The 15536-nt window shown below is 38.4% G+C and overlaps 1 protein-coding gene across 2 annotated transcripts in view; it reads right to left on the reverse strand.

The window, feature by feature from the left end:
- Window positions 1-15536, reverse strand: part of LOC136874857 (probable cytochrome P450 CYP44) — a 102642-nt gene that overhangs the window by 952 nt on the left and 86154 nt on the right. The gene's annotated exons all lie outside the window — the stretch shown is intronic.

The following is a 15536-nucleotide window of genomic DNA, read 5'->3' on the forward strand; positions in this document are numbered from 1 at the left end:
TTCCATCAATAATAATACAGAAATACAACACAATTAGTGTGGAGTACATTAATAGAGTGCAGTAATGGAATAGCCTAAAGTAGAACTTGTCCTAGATCAAAATAAAAAGACATGACATTAATTTTCCTCTTTACTTTTAAAGAAATCTGATATGAGAGTTTATGTTGAGAAAGCACCTGGATTTTTCATTTAAAGGCATCCTTTCATGAGATCACTTTGTGAGCTTCTGTTGTTTCCAATGCTTCATCCTCATCCTTGTCTGTTTGATGCAGTAGTATTAGCAATTACATATTGAACGAGACACTCAACATCCATGGATGGAAGCTGTGTGTACACAGGGACATCAATGGATTCAAAGTCCACTGCATCATCAACAAACTATTTTCAAAAGCTTGCCAAGTTTAGATTTAGCTCTTTCATTTTCACTTTCATCATTTCTAGAACCATGTCTGCATCTGTTACACAGAAAACTTTATCCAATAACTAGCGAATGTACCCGTGCTTCGCTACGGTATTCTACATTGTATTCGAATATCGAAGTAAATAGTGTGCATGCAGTAAATAAGATTGTTTTAAAATTGCATGTCTCTTAGCGTTATCCGAGAAAGAGCATGGGGAGGTCCCCGTACGTTGTTTCCAATGTAAAGTGTTTGTTATGGATATGTGATATAACGGCAGGCTCACTTGCCTACTGCCATTCACAATCGAGTTGGGAAGTTTACATTATAATTGCAGGCCCTATTGCCTACTATGCGGAGAGAATCGATTTGGGGAGTTTTCGTTAAAATGGCAGCCCCCCTTTCCTACTTCCACACAGATTACAGTTTTTATTATAATGGCAGGCAATTACCCTACTATCACTCGAAATTGAGTTGTGCAGTTATCATTATAATGCCAGGCCCATTTTCCTACTTCCAGCCAGCTTACTGCCAGTCACACCAAGTTGGTGAGTTTCCATCAAAATAGCAGGCCACTATGCCTAATGCCAGTCACATTTTAGATGAGGACATTTCTTTATAATGGCGAACACCCTTGCCTACTGCCAAACACAATCGGGTAGGGGAGTTTTTAACAAAACTGCATGCTCACTTGCCTTCTGCAAGTCAAATCGAGAAGTGAACTATTCATTACAATTGTAGACCTTCCTTACTAATGACAGTTACACAGGAGTTGGAGAAGGAACCCTTTCATACTGCCAGTCAAAGTCGGTGTGGGGAGTACTGATTACAATAGCAGACCCACCCTTTCTCGATCGCTACAAATCGACATCAGTGAATATATATAGATCGACATACGAAAGTATATGCGTGTTTACAATATTGAATATTGAAGACCTTCATTTACAGATTAACTGCTACTAAACGTACGTCATATCGACAAAGGATTATACCATAAGACACCCCGGATTTAGTGGCCTAAATGGCTGGTCCTATGATATGTCATCTATTCTTGGGTCAGATTGAGTTAGAAACGTGGAACAGGGTAACGTTCTTGTAAGATTATCTCACATTACATTACTTTTCGGATACATACATAGCATTTGGCTCATATATGGCTACTGGGTGGGCCAGTTTTCGTGAAGAGTTTGATGATTCTGTATTTCATATAAGTAATCGAAGGTATGAATTATGCATGTGAAAATTCCAAATTGACTTAACATCCATTAATAGAGAAAAATCAAACGTAAAAGGGATACAGATACGGCAAAAAGTCATAAGACCAAGGTTGTAGATCATTCCAAATTGAACGGAGATTGTGCAATCTGTTATGTGTTAGGAATTTCCGAAGGTCTGCACCATCATTAAAATTGCCTACATATTTCGATATTCTTCGGGGATAAAAAGTGAAAAATTTAATGATCTTGGATATTTTCCGTTCGTTAGAGGCTAAAACGTATAATTTTGTCAAATTTCAATTATCTTCTTTTTCTTCTGGCAGATTATGCCGCAATCTGGATTTTGGGCAAGGCGGGTAAAAATTAGGACTTTCAGGAAACTAAACCAAAAATTATGCAGATGGTCATTATTACCCCTTGAACGGAAAGCTGTACGAAAATTTCGCCAAAATAGTCAGTGTAGAGGCACACAGTCGTTACGATTTGACTTATATAGATAAGGAATCTGCTCCATGTAAAACACCTTTTTGGCTATGTCCGCTGGACTTAACCTGCAAAACTGACCATTCATGCTATCTCCCTTATTAATCCTCCTGACGAAACAATGCACATGAAAAAAAGGTTTAGAGGTGGAATTCCATGACGTTTGGTCGATTTCCAGTCAGGTTGGTCTTGTTCTGTATATATTGTGGAAGAGTAAAATCACCATTTGTTTTCCCTATAAACCGCCAGTCCATTCCGGAACATGAAATGTTATTTACGTTTAAAACCTACCTTTGGACAGGTGGATGCTAAATATGAATTTTGGTTCGAATGTCTTCAGTAGTTTTCAAGTTGTAAGGAATACGCTTTACACGCACCCGCTCGTGAGTTAAGTCCGATGGGACTTGTACAAAGAAACGGTCCGTTAATGATATATCCCTTATTAATCCTCGTATCGAAATGATGCACATGAGAAAAAAGGTTTAGAAATTAATTTCTACCAAGGCAGGTAGATTTAAATTAACGTTGGTTGTGTATATTTTGTGGAAGTGCAAAATCACTGTTTCGGTTTCGTATAAACCCCCAGTCAGTTCAGGGATTTAGAAACAATATTTGCCCTAAAACCTATCAAGGACAGGTGTATTCTAAATATGAGTATTGGTGGAAATACATCCAGTAGTTTGAAGCACTCGCGTACATACGGCGTAATTAAGGAAGAAAATAATAGAGTTAAGAAAGTTGAAAGTAATAGAAAATGGATTATAACTGAGGACAGCCGGATAACGACAAATATGTAAATACCAAGTTAATGTATTGGAAAATCAAATGCCCCTCAATAAATTATGCTAGTGTGAGTTATGGATATAATAAAGCGGTAACAGAGGAGAAATTTAGGTCCAGTGATTCCTAGGTAAACAAAAAATAAGAAGATGACTAATGGTGTTATTACTTAATCTATTCGAAGGCGGTTATAACATCCAACGATATTCCGCCAATATCCCGAAGATAGGCCGATTGACGCCTCTCTTGCCTTCTACCCAAGGAACAACCACGAATTTAAAAGCATGATGAGGAAAATGGCAATAAGTTACTTCCCTGCTGGCATGCAGTCAGAGACGTTGCCATGGTAACCTGTAGGTTCGTTGTCGGTCTGTCGGTCACTCAATGCAGAGCATGGTACCAGCAGAAAATTGTAAATTTCTCCGTCATGTAAAGAGTAAGGTAAATTATGAACATAACGAAAGTTGTTTATAATGAAGAGACGTTTCACGTACGGTAAACGAAGTTTACAGAAAATCAATAGTATAAGAGAAAATGGAGGAAAACCATTGTGGGTTTCCTATAAAACCCCGTCTATTCAAAGATTTTAAAATGATATGCACATTGAAACCTTCCCCGGGATGAGTATACTCTAAATATGAAGTTTAGTTGAGATCTATCGAGCCGTTTCGACGTGATGGTGGAAAAACCAATCTGGTTTTCCTATAAACCCCCGTCTATTCAAAGATTTTAAAATGATATGCATATCGAAACGTCCCCGGGATGAGTATACTCTAAATATGAAATTTGGTTGACATCAATCCCGCCGTTTCGACGTGATGGTGGAAAAACCATTCTGGTTTTCCTATAAACACCCGTGTATTCAAAGATTTTAAAATGATATGCATATCGAAACCTTCCACGGGAGGAGTATACTCTAAATATGAAGTTTGGTTGAGATCTATCCAGCCGTTTCGACGTGATGGTGGAAAAACTATTCTGGTTTTCCTATAAATCGCCCGTGTATTCAAAGATTATAAGATGATATGCATATCGAAACCTTCCCCGGGATGAGTATACTCTAAATATGAAGTTTGATTGAGATCTATCCAGCCGTTTCGACGTGATGGTGGAACAGACAAACAGACAGACAAACAAACAGACACGAACAATTTGATTTATATAGATACGGTAGATGACGGATAAGCATGAGCACGTTGAAAAGTGCAGATTTCCACTTCGAGATTCATACCTCCTAAACGGTTTATGATATTAAGAAACGGTTTGCGCCATCAGACGCCTCATTATTCGCTCTACATGTTTGTTTCTAAACCATTTCCTCGTATCTCCCATATTAAGGGGGTAAATTGAGTTCAAATTTTGAATAGGGTGAAATTTGGGTACATTTTTAACATTTTACATTACATTTTGCCTACTTATGTATAAGCTAGAATCATGAAATTTGGTACACATATGTCCCTTAATCGTGCCAATGTGCGCACACAACGTGATGATCCTATCATTCTTATAAGTGTGTCAAACAATAAAATATACTTGTAAAAATCACCAAATTTACGAACAATCCAGAAATACGGCCAAATTTAACGTATAAGGGAGAGAGATACGACAAAATGTCCCAGGACCAAAGTTGTAGATCACACCGAATTGAAGCGACATTGTGCCATCCGTTTTGTGATACGACTTACCGTTTAGCCAAAAAATAGCTCAAAAGGAATGTCTGCGCAGTCATTAAAATTGCCTTCATATTTCGATATCTTTGGGGTTAAAAAGTGAAAAATTTGAACACATTGGAATTTTCCCGTCGGTTAGGGACCAAAAGCTATAATTTCACGAAATTTCAATTGTCTACCTCGTCTCGCAGGTTGTGCCGCCATCTTGATTTGGGGGATGGGGGATAAAAATGAGGAAATTCCCGAAAATTTTTAAGCCCACGGAACCTATAGGTTATCGTTTTGGATATACTATACGACTGTGTTCTTATGCTGAGCCCAAAATTTGAGCCCCCCCAGCGTGCCCCCTTCAGGGAATTTTGTGAATTTCCGATTTTTCTAGGGATCCTGGGGTCATCAGTTTCCCTCGTACCAAGTTTCAAATTTCTGAGATTTCTGGAAGTGCCTCATTAATTCACGTCTTTTTTCATTTTTAAATATTTATATATACATCGCTCCAGCCCGACTTGCTTTTATATATATAGATAGAAGATAGATGACGGATAAGCATGAGCACGTTGAAAAGTGCAGACTTCCACTTCGAGATTCATATCTCCTAAACGGTTTATGATATTAAGAAACGGTTTGCGCCATCAGGCGCCTCATTTATCGCTCTACATGTTTGTTTCTAAACCATTTCCTATTATCTCCCATATTAAGGGGGTAAATTGAGTTCAAATTTTGAATAGGGTGAAATTTGGGTGCATATTTAATATTTTACATTACATTTTGCCTACTTATGTATAAGCTAGAATCATGAAATTTGGTACACAAATGTCCCTTAAACGTGCCAATGTGCGCACACAACGTGATGAACCTATCATTCTTATACGTGTGTCAAACAATAAAATATACTTGTAAAAATCACCAAATTTACGAACAATCCAGAAATACGGCCAAATTTAACGTATAAGGGAGAGAGATACGACAAAATGTCACAGGACCAAAGTTGTAGATCACTCCGAATTGAAGGGACATTGTGCCATCCGTTTTGTGATACGACTTACCGTTTAGCCAAAAAATAGCTCAAAAGGAATGTCTGCGCAGTCATTAAAATTGCCTTCATATTTCGATATCTTTGGGGTTAAAAAGTGAAAAATTTGAACACATTGGAATTTTCCCGTCGGTTAGGGACCAAAAGCTATAATTTCACCAAATTTCAATTTTCTACCTCGTCTCGCAGGTTGTGCCGCCATCTTGATTTGGGGGGATGGGGGATAAAAATGAGGAAATTCCCGAAAATTTTTAAGCCCACGGAACCTATAGGTTATCGTTTTGGATATACTATACGACTGTGTTTTTATGCTGAGCCCAAAATTTGAGCCCCCCCCCCAGCGTGCCCCCTTCAGGGAATTTTGAGAATTTCCGATTTTTCTAGGGATCCTGGGGTCATCAGTTTCCCTCGTACCAAGTTTCAAATTTCTGAGATTTCTGGAAGTGCCTCATTAATTCACGTCTTTTTTCATTTTTAAATATTTATATATACATCGCTCCAGCCCGACTTGCTTTTATATATATAGATAGATGACGGATAAGCATGAGCACGTTGAAAAGTGCAGACTTCCACTTCGAGATTCATATCTCCTAAACGGTTTATGATATTAAGAAACGGTTTGCGCCATCAGGCGCCTCATTTATCGCTCTACATGTTTGTTGCTAAACCATTTCCTAGTATCTCCCATATTAAGGGGGTAAATTGAGTTCAAATTTTGAATAGGGTGAAATTTGGGTGCATTTTTAACATTTTACATTACATTTTGCCTACTTATGTATAAGCTAGAATCATGAAATTTGGTACACATATGTCCCTTAATCGTGCCAATGTGCGCACACAACGTGATGATCCTATCATTCTTATAAGTGTGTCAAACAATAAAATATACTTGTAAAAATCACCAAATTTACGAACAATCCAGAAATACGGCCAAATTTAACGTATAAGGGAGAGAGATACGACAAAATGTCACAGGACCAAAGTTGTAGATCACTCCGAATTGAAGGGACATTGTGCCATCCGTTTTGTGATACGACTTACCGTTTAGCCAAAAAAATAGCTCAAAAGGAATGTCTGCGCAGTCATTAAAATTGCCTTCATATTTCGATATCTTTGGGGTTAAAAAGTGAAAATTTTGAACACATTGGAATTTTCCCGTCGGTTAGGGACCAAAAGCTATAATTTCACCAAATTTCAATTTTCTACCTCGTCTCGCAGGTTGTGCCGCCATCTTGATTTGGGGGGATGGGGGATAAAAATGAGGAAATTCCCGAAAATTTTTAAGCCCACGGAACCTATAGGTTATCGTTTTGGATATACTATACGACTGTGTTCTTATGCTGAGCCCAAAATTTGAGCCCCCCCAGCGTGCCCCCTTCAGGGAATTTTGAGAATTTCCGATTTTTCTAGGGATCCTGGGGTCATCAGTTTCCCTCGTACCAAGTTTCAAATTTCTGAGATTTCTGGAAGTGCCTCATTAATTCACGTCTTTTTTCATTTTTAAATATTTATATATACATCGCTCCAGCCCGACTTGCTTTTATATATATAGATAGATGACGGATAAGCATGAGCACGTTGAAAAGTGCAGACTTCCACTTCGAGATTCATATCTCCTAAACGGTTTATGATATTAAGAAACGGTTTGCGCCATCAGACGCCTCATTTATCGCTCTACATGTTTGTTTCTAAACCATTTCCTAGTATCTCCCATATTAAGGGGGTAAATTGAGTTCAAATTTTGAATAGGGTGAAATTTGGGTGCATTTTTAACATTTTACATTTCATTTTGCCTACTTATGTATAAGCTAGAATCATGAAATTTGGTACACATATGTCCCTTAATCGTGCCAATGTGCGCACACAACGTGATAATCCTATCATTCTTATAAGTGTGTCAAACAATAAAATATACTTGTAAAAATCACCAAATTTACGAACAATCCAGAAATACGGCCAAATTTAACGTATAAGGGAGAGAGATACGACAAAATGTCACAGGACCAAAGTTGTAGATCACTCCGAATTGAAGGGACATTGTGCCATCCGTTTTGTGATACGACTTACCGTTTAGCCAAAAAAATAGCTCAAAAGGAATGTCTGCGCAGTCATTAAAATTGCCTTCATATTTCGATATCTTTGGGGTTAAAAAGTGAAAAATTTGAACACATTGGAATTTTCCCGTCGGTTAGGGACCAAAAGCTATAATTTCACCAAATTTCAATTTTCTACCTCGTCTCGCAGGTTGTGCCGCCATCTTGATTTGGGGGGATGGGGGATAAAAATGAGGAAATTCCCGAAAATTTTTAAGCCCACGGAACCTATAGGTTATCGTTTAGGATATACTATACGACTGTGTTCTTATGCTGAGCCCAAAATTTGAGCCCCCCCCCAGCGTGCCCCCTTCAGGGAATTTTGAGAATTTCCGATTTTTCTAGGGATCCTGGGGTCATCAGTTTCCCTCGTACCAAGTTTCAAATTTCTGAGATTTCTGGAAGTGCCTCATTAATTCACGTCTTTTTTCATTTTTAAATATTTATATATACATCGCTCCAGCCCGACTTGCTTTTATATATATAGATAGATGACGGATAAGCATGAGCACGTTGAAAAGTGCAGACTTCCACTTCGAGATTCATATCTCCTAAACGGTTTATGATATTAAGAAACGGTTTGCGCCATCAGGCGCCTCATTTATCGCTCTACATGTTTGTTGCTAAACCATTTCCTATTATCTCCCATATTAAGGGGGTAAATTGAGTTCAAATTTTGAATAGGGTGAAATTTGGGTGCATTTTTAACATTTTACATTACATTTTGCCTACTTATGTATAAGCTAGAATCATGAAATTTGGTACACATATGTCCCTTAATCGTGCCAATGTGCGCACACAACGTGATGATCCTATCATTCTTATAAGTGTGTCAAACAATAAAATATACTTGTAAAAATCACCAAATTTACGAACAATCCAGAAATACGGCCAAATTTAACGTATAAGGGAGAGAGATACGACAAAATGTCACAGGACCAAACTTGTAGATCACACCGAATTGAAGGGACATTGTGCCATCCGTTTTGTGATACGACTTACCGTTTAGCCAAAAAAATAGCTCAAAAGGAATGTCTGCGCAGTCATTAAAATTGCCTTCATATTTCGATATCTTTGGGGTTAAAAAGTGAAAAATTTATACACATTGGAATTTTCCCGATGGTTAGGGACCAAAAGCTATAATTTCACCAAATTTCAATTGTCTACCTCGTCTCGCAGGTTGTGCCGCCATCTTGATTTGGGGGGATGGGGGATAAAAATGAGGAAATTCCCGAAAATTTTTAAGCCCACGGAACCTATAGGTTATCGTTTTGGATATACTATACGACTGTGTTCTTATGCTGAGCCCAAAATTTGAGCCCCCCCCCCAGCGTGCCCCCTTCAGGGAATTTTGAGAATTTCCGATTTTTCTAGGGATCCTGGGGTCATCAGTTTCCCTCGTACCAAGTTTCAAATTTCTGAGATTTCTGGAAGTGCCTCATTAATTCACGTCTTTTTTCATTTTTAAATATTTATATATACATCGCTCCAGCCCGACTTGCTATTATATATATAGATAGACGACGGATAAGCATGAGCACGTTGAAAAGTGCAGACTTCCACTTCGAGATTCATATCTCCTAAACGGTTTATGATATTAAGAAACGGTTTGCGCCATCAGACGCCTCATTTATCGCTCTACATGTTTGTTTCTAAACCATTTCCTAGTATCTCCCATATTAAGGGGGTAAATTGAGTTCAAATTTTGAATAGGGTGAAATTTGGGTGCATTTTTAACATTTTACATTACATTTTGCCTACTTATGTATAAGCTAGAATCATGAAATTTGGTACACATATGTCCCTTAATCGTGCTAATGTGCGCACACAACGTGATGATCCTATCATTCTTATAAGTGTGTCAAACAATAAAATATACTTGTAAAAATCACCCAATTTACGAACAATCCAGAAATACGGCCAAATTTAACGTATAAGGGAGAGAGATACGACAAAATGTCACAGGACCAAAGTTGTAGATCACACCGAATTGAAGCGACATTGTGCCATCCGTTTTGTGATACGACTTACCGTTTAGCCAAAAAATAGCTCAAAAGGAATGTCTGCGCAGTCATTAAAATTGCCTTCATATTTCGATATCTTTGGGGTTAAAAAGTGAAAAATTTGAACACATTGGAATTTTCCCGTCGGTTAGGGACCAAAAGCTATAATTTCACGAAATTTCAATTGTCTACCTCATCTCGCAGGTTGTGCCGCCATCTTGATTTGGGGGGATGGGGGATAAAAATGAGGAAATTCCCGAAAATTTTTAAGCCCACGGAACCTATAGGTTATCGTTTTGGATATACTATACGACTGTGTTCTTATGCTGAGCCCAAAATTTGAGCCCCCCCAGCGTGCCCCCTTCAGGGAATTTTGTGAATTTCCGATTTTTCTAGGGATCCTGGGGTCATCAGTTTCCCTCGTACCAAGTTTCAAATTTCTGAGATTTCTGGAAGTGCCTCATTAATTCACGTCTTTTTTCATTTTTAAATATTTATATATACATCGCTCCAGCCCGACTTGCTTTTATATATATAGATGACGGATAAGCATGAGCACGTTGAAAAGTGCAGACTTCCACTTCGAGATTCATATCTCCTAAACGGTTTATGATATTAAGAAACGGTTTGCGCCATCAGACGCCTCATTTATCGCTCTACATGTTTGTTTCTAAACCATTTCCTATTATCTCCCATATTAAGGGGGTAAATTGAGTTCAAATTTTGAATAGGGTGAAATTTGGGTGCATATTTAATATTTTACATTACATTTTGCCTACTTATGTATAAGCTAGAATCATGAAATTTGGTACACAAATGTCCCTTAAACGTGTCAATGTGCGCACACAACGTGATGAACCTATCATTCTTATACGTGTGTCAAACAATAAAATATACTTGTAAAAATCACCAAATTTACGAACAATCCAGAAATACGGCCAAATTTAACGTATAAGGGAGAGAGATACGACAAAATGTCACAGGACCAAAGTTGTAGATCACTCCGAATTGAAGGGACAATGTGCCATCCGTTTTGTGATACGACTTACCGTTTAGCCAAAAAATAGCTCAAAAGGAATGTCTGCGCAGTCATTAAAATTGCCTTCATATTTCGATATCTTTGGGGTTAAAAAGTGAAAAATTTGAACACATTGGAATTTTCCCGTCGGTTAGGGACCAGAAGCTATAATTTCACCAAATTTCAATTTTCTACCTCGTCTCGCAGGTTGTGCCGCCATCTTGATTTGGGGGGATGGGGGATAAAAATGAGGAAATTCCCGAAAATTTTTAAGCCCACGGAACCTATAGGTTATCGTTTTGGATATACTATACGACTGTGTTTTTATGCTGAGCCCAAAATTTGAGCCCCCCCAGCGTGCCCCCTTCAGGGAATTTTGAGAATTTCCGATTTTTCTAGGGATCCTGGGGTCATCAGTTTCCCTCGTACCAAGTTTCAAATTTCTGAGATTTCTGGAAGTGCCTCATTAATTCACGTCTTTTTTCATTTTTAAATATTTATATATACATCGCTCCAGCCCGACTTGCTTTTATATATATAGATGACGGATAAGCATGAGCACGTTGAAAAGTGCAGACTTCCACTTCGAGATTCATATCTCCTAAACGGTTTATGATATTAAGAAACGGTTTGCGCCATCAGGCGCCTCATTTATCGCTCTACATGTTTGTTGCTAAACCATTTCCTAGTATCTCCCATATTAAGGGGGTAAATTGAGTTCAAATTTTGAATAGGGTGAAATTTGGGTGCATTTTTAACATTTTACATTACATTTTGCCTACTTATGTATAAGCTAGAATCATGAAATTTGGTAGACATATGTCCCTTAATCGTGCCAATGTGCGCACACAACGTGATGATCCTATCATTCTTATAAGTGTGTCAAACAATAAAATATACTTGTAAAAATCACCAAATTTACGAACAATCCAGAAATACGGCCAAATTTAACGTATAAGGGAGAGAGATACGACAAAATGTCACAGGACCAAAGTTGTAGATCACTCCGAATTGAAGGGACATTGAGCCATCCGTTTTGTGATACGACTTACCGTTTAGCCAAGAAATAGCTCAAAAGGAATGTCTGCGCAGTCATTAAAATTGCCTTCATATTTCGATATCTTTGGGGTTAAAAAGTGAAAAATTTGAACACATTGGAATTTTCCCGTCGGTTAGGGACCAAAAGCTATAATTTCACCAAATTTCAATTTTCTACCTCGTCTCGCAGGTTGTGCCGCCATCTTGATTTGGGGGGATGGGGGATAAAAATGAGGAAATTCCCGAAAATTTTTAAGCCCACGGAACCTATAGGTTATCGTTTTGGATATACTATACGACTGTGTTCTTATGCTGAGCCCAAAATTTGAGCCCCCCCAGCGTGCCCCCTTCAGGGAATTTTGAGAATTTCCGATTTTTCTAGGGATCCTGGGGTCATCAGTTTCCCTCGTACCAAGTTTCAAATTTCTGAGATTTCTGGAAGTGCCTCATTAATTCACGTCTTTTTTCATTTTTAAATATTTATATATACATCGCTCCAGCCCGACTTGCTTTTATATATATAGATGACGGATAAGCATGAGCACGTTGAAAAGTGCAGACTTCCACTTCGAGATTCATATCTCCTAAACGGTTTATGATATTAAGAAACGGTTTGCGCCATCAGACGCCTCATTTATCGCTCTACATGTTTGTTTCTAAACCATTTCCTAGTATCTCCCATATTAAGGGGGTAAATTGAGTTCAAATTTTGAATAGGGTGAAATTTGGGTGCATTTTTAACATTTTACATTTCATTTTGCCTACTTATATAAGCTAGAATCATGAAATTTGGTACACATATGTCCCTTAATCGTGCCAATGTGCGCACACAACGTGATAATCCTATCATTCTTATAAGTGTGTCAAACAATAAAATATACTTGTAAAAATCACCAAATTTACGAACAATCCAGAAATACGGCCAAATTTAACGTATAAGGGAGAGAGATACGACAAAATGTCACAGGACCAAAGTTGTAGATCACTCCGAATTGAAGGGACATTGAGCCATCCGTTTTGTGATACGACTTACCGTTTAGCCAAGAAATAACTCAAAAGGAATGTCTGCGCAGTCATTAAAATTGCCTTCATATTTCGATATCTTTGGGGTTAAAAAGTGAAAAATTTGAACACATTGGAATTTTCCCGTCGGTTAGGGACCAAAAGCTATAATTTCACCAAATTTCAATTTTCTACCTCGTCTCGCAGGTTGTGCCGCCATCTTGATTTGGGGGGATGGGGGATAAAAATGAGGAAATTCCCGAAAATTTTTAAGCCCACGGAACCTATAGGTTATCGTTTTGGATATACTATACGACTGTGTTCTTATGCTGAGCCCAAAATTTGAGCCCCCCCAGCGTGCCCCCTTCAGGGAATTTTGAGAATTTCCGATTTTTCTAGGGATCCTGGGGTCATCAGTTTCCCTCGTACCAAGTTTCAAATTTCTGAGATTTCTGGAAGTGCCTCATTAATTCACGTCTTTTTTCATTTTTAAATATTTATATATACATCGCTCCAGCCCGACTTGCTTTTATATATATAGATACTTATTTTGTTCTGTCTGTACCCATTATTGAGAATGTCCACAACTGAGTTGCAATTTTTTTCTAAATGCCATGTATTTCTGACAGAGAATTAAATGCGTCCATTATCTAGAAGAGTCCGCTATTCAGAAGTGACTGTTAGGAGAAGTTTCACTGTAAGGGTTATTCATTTGAAACATAGACTAGTGTCTAGAAACTTATACTTTATGAATTAGACAACATGCACGTATAATACAATGATAGTTCAAGAGAGTCTACAAATAATTGCTCTCCCACCATTATCAAAGGCAAAATGTCTAACCTTCAGGGCCTAATTAAATGGACAAAACATATGATAGTCACAAGAAGAGATGTCTGGATTCTAAGGCAGGTGATCCATAAGATCTCAGCAAAAGTGATGTGAAGTATCCATTGTTGCATTGGCAACATGTGGATGTGTGTTATTGTGGAGCATAAACTCATTCTGTTAGTTTTCTTGGCCCTCTGTTTTTGATGGCCCTCAGAGCTTAGCCTACAAGGAATATAAAGCCTGCCCAATAGCCACTCATAGCTGTCCGCCCTATGGATGCTATATTTGCCGCTAGAGGTGCTGCAATTCAACCTCACATGAACACCTTGGTTGGCGGTATTTCTACACCTTGTATGCCTACTGGTGACGTCTACTACGAAAGTTGAATGTTAATACTGGTAGAGGACTGGGCGAGTTGGCCGGGCGAGTTGGCCGGGCGAGTTGGCCGGGCGAGTTGGCCGGGCGAGTTGGCCGTGCGTGTAGAGGCGCGCGGCTGTGAGCTTGCATCCGGGAGATAGTAGGTTCGAATCCCACTATCGGCAGCCCTGAAAATGGTTTTCCGTGGTTTCCCATCTTCACACCAGGCAAATGCTGGGGCTGTACCTTAATTAAGGCCACAGCCGCTTCCTTCCAACTCCTAGGCCTTTCCCATCCCATCGTCGCCATAAGACCTATCTGTGTCGGTGCGACGTAAAGCCCCTAGCAAAAAAAAAAAAAAAAAAAAATACTGGTAGAAATAATGAAACTCAATAATGATTTTATTTTGTCCGACTCCTTGGCTGAATCGTCAGCGTTGAGGCCTTCGGTTTAGAAGGCCCCGGATTCGATTGCCGGCCGAATTGGTGATTATAATCACGTCTATTTAATTCTTCTAGCTCAGGGACTGGTGTGTGTGCTTGTTCCAATACTTTTCCTTTCATATTCAGACAACACACTACACTTCCAACCACCACAGGAACTTGATATATTGATTACTAGACTTCGGATTTTTAGGTGCTAAAATGTTATTTTAGCTGCCTAAAACAGACTCTCAAATAGGCTCTACAATATTTTTAGGCAGCTGCAGTTTTACTTATCTTAATATGCATTATTGAAAATACCATGTTGATTTTTCTAAATTCATTATAATTCGTTAGGGGGAAATATAAGACAAGTTTCACTCACCTCTTTGCTGCAAACATCACAGAATATAGTTTTACCATCAGATGTGAAATGAGTAAACTCTTGTAAATTGAGGATGATTTGGAACCTGACACTTTCGGCTTAATTCACACACTGACAAAACGGGAAAATGGTATTGTTAAAATACGTCAATTATATTACACTGGTGTACTGCTGCATACCATTTTGTAAACAAGGCTCTAGAAATAAAGTTCCTGGAAGTAGTTTCCATGAATTTCCTTGCCAAGAGTCAACTAGGGAATTATGGATTAAAGCAATAAGCAGACAAGGTATGGTACAGTAAATACACAGACCATGTGACAGCAAAAATTAGGTTACTTATTATTATTGCTCCTGTTCTGATGATAATAATTTCCTTATTCTGTTGTGTAGGTGATACCAAAGATAAGTTATGGAGCCCTAGTGACTGCTCCATCGAGTGCTGCAATGGCATATATTGTACGGTATTTGGTAAGAGTTGTCGAAGACCACATGCCATGTCAAGACTGTGTTGATAAAATTAGTAGTATCCAGAGTCCATCTCAACTAACGTCATTAATAAAAATCAAAGACAGAGGTTTTCTCACGTCTCAGGTATCCAAAGCCAAGTTCTGTTTCACTGCTGATGAAACTGGGGCAAGTAAGGGACGAAATGTTATCGGTAACACTGTGCAGTCCAAAAATAGCACAAATATTAACTGAAATACTGTTGCCACGTGTTGCTAAAAATCCTGTTCTACAGTGTGGCAAAAGTGATTATCCTGAGGAACTAAGCAGAATAATACTGCAGAAGTTTCTGTGCCCCTCTG

Source organism: Anabrus simplex, chromosome 5 (assembly GCF_040414725.1).
Source record: "Anabrus simplex isolate iqAnaSimp1 chromosome 5, ASM4041472v1, whole genome shotgun sequence".
Taxonomy (NCBI): Eukaryota; Metazoa; Arthropoda; class Insecta; order Orthoptera; family Tettigoniidae; genus Anabrus; species Anabrus simplex.